This window comes from Rhinopithecus bieti, unplaced genomic scaffold, assembly GCF_001698545.2.
Source record: "Rhinopithecus bieti isolate Rb0 unplaced genomic scaffold, ASM169854v2 scaffold_42772, whole genome shotgun sequence".
NCBI lineage: Eukaryota > Metazoa > Chordata > Mammalia > Primates > Cercopithecidae > Rhinopithecus > Rhinopithecus bieti.
This window is the reverse complement of record NW_016818842.1, coordinates 1,419,018-1,422,754: the sequence shown is the minus strand read 5'-3', so window position 1 is coordinate 1,422,754 and position 3,737 is coordinate 1,419,018. Positions and strand designations below refer to the sequence as shown.

Below are 3,737 nucleotides of genomic sequence, written 5' to 3'. Positions count from 1 at the left end.
TTGAGACAGGGTCTGGCTCTGTCACCCAGGCTGGACTGCAGTGGTGCGATCATGGTTTACTGCAGCCTCGAATTCCTGGCTCAAGTGATCCTCCCGCCTCAGTCACCCAAAGTGCTGAGGCTACAGGCAGGAGCCACCACACCGTGGTAATTTAAAAATTTTTGTTTTTGTTTTTTGAGAGGGAGTTTTGCCATGTCGCCCAGGCTGGAGTGCAGTGGTGCCATCTCCGCTCACTGCAACATCCGCCCCCAGGGTTGAAACGATTCTCCTGTCTCAGCTTCCTGAGCTACAGGTGCGGGCCACTAGCCTGGCTACTTTTTTGTATGTTCAGTAGAGACGGGGTTTCACCATGTTGGCTGGGCTGGTCTTGAACTCCTGACCTCAGGTGATCTGCTGGCCTCGGCCTCCCAAAGTGCTGGGATGACAGGTGTGAGTCACCGTGCCCGGCCCAAAAAAAAAAAATTCTTTTTTAGAGATAGGTCTCCCTGTGTTGGCCAGACTGGTCTTAAACTGGCCTCAAGTGACTCTCTCAGCCTCTCAAAGCACTGGGATTACAGGTATGTGCCACAACGTCCAGCTACTTTTTAAATTTTTTTGAAAAATAGAGACGGGATCTCGCTATGTTGCCTCTGCTGGTCTCGAACTGCTGGGCTCAAGTGATCCTCCCACCTCAGCCTCCCAAAGTGCTGGGCACAGAGGCATAAGCCACCTTGCCTGGCCCCTGCCCAGGGTGTTGGATGACACCACGAAGAGCTTGCACTGAGCTAATTGGGGATTGCCACCCAGAACGCACTGCTACTTACAGGCCCAGCAAGACCCCTGGGGTCCCAACCCTAGTGCAGCATGCTGTCTTTCTCAGGCTGTTGGCACACAGCAGCAAAGAGTTTCTGCTGTGCCCTAGTCCCTTCCACTCTCTACTGCAGGGAGCCTCTCACCCTTAATGGTGAACTCTCTGCGGTTTTACAAGTGAGGTAGTCAAACAGGAGCGTTCTTTTCAGGAAGTGCAGCACATGAGTAATTCACAGACAGACAAGATGGGTTCCTATCAGCCCGGCGGTGCCAGACGGTCCCTTGGAGTCCTTCCTCCGTGCCGGGTAGGCTGCTGCGTGCCCTACATAGGATTTTTCCATCTGTCACAACAGCATTGGACCGTGACACATTTATCCAAACGAAGGAAAAATTCCACTCATGTCAGCCAGCCCACATTTTATGACAACTGGAAGAGTAGATGTTACGGACGCCAGGTTAAATCCATCTACACTTCGAGTTGTATTTTACAGACTACTGCTGAAAGCCAGAATGGAAACCACGAGGACACTTAGTCTAATTAACCAGGTTTCCCCCTCCAGGTTACTGACCTAAAAGGCAGGTTAGGCCCTAACGTGGGCATAAGAAAAGCCCAGGGTTCCTTACTGGCCCTTCTCCCGCCACCCCCATCAATGGCTATGGGTAAGGGATCATTTGAATTTCAGGGGGTGAAGTCCTCAAAAAGCAATCATGCTATGACTTTCCAATGTGGAGTTCTTAGTAAAATGTATCTCGATGGCTCACGCCTGTAATCCCAGCACTTTGGAAGGCCGATCACCTGAGGCCAGGAGTTCAAGACCAGCCAGGTCAACTGGTGAAACCCCGTCTCTACTAAAAATACAAAAATTAGCCAGGTGTGGTAGTGCATGCCTGTAGTCCCAGCTACTGGGGAGGCTGAGGCAGAAGAATCACTTGAACTTGGGAGGCGGAGGTTGCAGTGAGCCAAGATCATGCCATTGTACTCCAGTCTGGGTCAGAGAGCAAGACTCTGTCTCAAAANTCCCTGCAAACTCTGCCTCCCAGGCTCAAGTGATCCTCCCTCCTCAACCTCCTGAGTAACTGGGACTACAGGTGTGTGCCACCATGCCTGGCTAATTTTTTATTTTCGGTAGAGACAGGGTTTTGCCATGTTGGCCAGGCTGGTCTAGAACTCCTGAGCTCAAGGGATCTGCCCACCTTGGCCTCCCAAAGTGCTGGGATTACAGGCGTGAACCACTGCGTGTGGCCTCCAAAAAGAATTTCTTTTTTTTTGAGACGGAGTCTCGCTCTGTCGCCCAGGCTGGAGTGCAGTGGCCCGATCTCAGCTCACTGCAAGCTCCGCCTCCTGGGTTCACGCCATTCTCCTGCCTCAGCCTCCCGAGTAGCTGGGACTACAGGCGCCCGCCACCTCGCCCGGCTAGTTTTTTTGTATTTTTTAGTAGAGACGGGGTTTCACCGTGTTAGCCAGGATGATCTCGATCTCCTGACCTTGTGATCCGCCCGTCTCGGCCTCCTGGGATTACAGGCTTGAGCCACCGTGCCCGGCCAAAATAATTTCAAAAAAGAGGGACCTTTCCTCAAAGACAAGACGCTGCCCGCATGGAAAGATTCTGAGAGACAGGAAGGCCACTCCAGGTGTAGGTGTGGGGTGGCTCCCCTTCTCCAGGAGATAAGTAGGGAAGGTGGCTGCCACCTGGGGGTTGGAGGAGGCAGGGAGATGTGGGTGGAAGACACTTGGACCCTGGGGCTGTGGAATGAGCCAGAGGGTCTGGGCAGAATGACTGGGCGTCCAGCCACAGGAGAATGGAAGGAATCGGTGAGTGGAACGGTCTGGGCACTGCTAGATCATTCTGGTTTGGGACCACAGTTCAACCCAGGGAAATGACTGGCCAACTGGGAGGAGTGGGAGGCAAGGGAGAGCCTGGTGGCCTCCAGAGGAAGGAAGGGTGAACAAGAGGCACGCTCCATCAGTAAGGGTGGGCTGGGCTCAGGTCTGAGAGTGGAAGTGAAGAGCTCAGGGCAGTGAGGGCTGAGGGTGGCTTCCTGGGAGCTGCCAGCCCTCCCATGCCCCATTGGTGAGGCCCTGCAGATGCCCCCAGAGTGGGTGGGGTTGTGGAGGAAAGGATGTCTGTCTGCCTGGAGCTGGGTCTTGAGACAGGTCTGCAGGTCTGGAAGGAGCAGCCCAGGAGGGGATTCATATTCATCCTCTATGTTTCCAGTGCCACCTGTGTGTGCCAGGCCCGGTGGCCTGGGGGGAGGGACAGAGTCTGGGCCCCACATTGGATCCCAGGCAGGGGGTGGGGTGGGGCAGGATGGAGCCCTGCACTTCTGTCAGGTGGCACAGACCCTAGAGGATGCTCCGGGACTGAACCTTGTGGGGTTGGTTGTTTTTTTTTTTTTTTGCTTTAACTAGCAGTCAGAGAAAACAGGTCTTGTAGAATAACGCGATCCCCTCTCTAATGATGAGCGATTCTTCCTGGCTGGCCTGTTGGACACATTTCCAGAGGGCGGTCTTGGAGTTTGACTTCCTCTAAGCATCTGGGGCACCGGCAATGGCGAGTGTCTCTCTCCGGCAGGCGCATTGGGAGGGGGCCTCCCGGGGACGCCCGCCTGCATCCCTGTCCCTCCCCCAGGGACACCCCGGTGTCCGGACCCGGCTGCGCCCTCGACCCTGATCCGCTGGGCGCCGCACCCCGCCAGGGATCCCGCGGGGTGGAGGTCACCAACCCCGGATGGGTGGTGACCGCGCCCCGGCAGCCTACAGTCGTCCCCTTCCCCGCCGAGCGTCCCCGGTCCAATTTCGGCCCCCCCCGCGGCAGGGACCCCGCTCCCGGCGCCAGCCCCCGCCGCCACACTCACCGGAGCTGCCCTCTCCCCGCCCGGCTCAGCTCCCGCTCGGGCTGCGTGGCCGCGTGGCCTGTGGCCCAGTGGCCCGGCCGGGGCGCCGAGCG

At 56.5% G+C, this 3,737-nt stretch overlaps 1 protein-coding gene across 3 annotated transcripts in view; it reads right to left on the bottom strand.

Annotated features, from left to right (window-relative positions):
- Positions 1-3,737, bottom strand: part of ORAI2 (ORAI calcium release-activated calcium modulator 2) — a 24,227-nt gene extending 20,490 nt beyond the window's left edge. For 2 of the 3 annotated variants that reach the window (XM_017857613.1, XM_017857614.1), the window contains exon 1: positions 3,646-3,731. The gene's annotated coding sequence lies outside the window, so the exon portion shown is untranslated. Of the gene's footprint in view, positions 1-3,645 lie in introns of all 3 variants that reach the window. The other variant, XM_017857612.1, reaches the window with a different exon arrangement.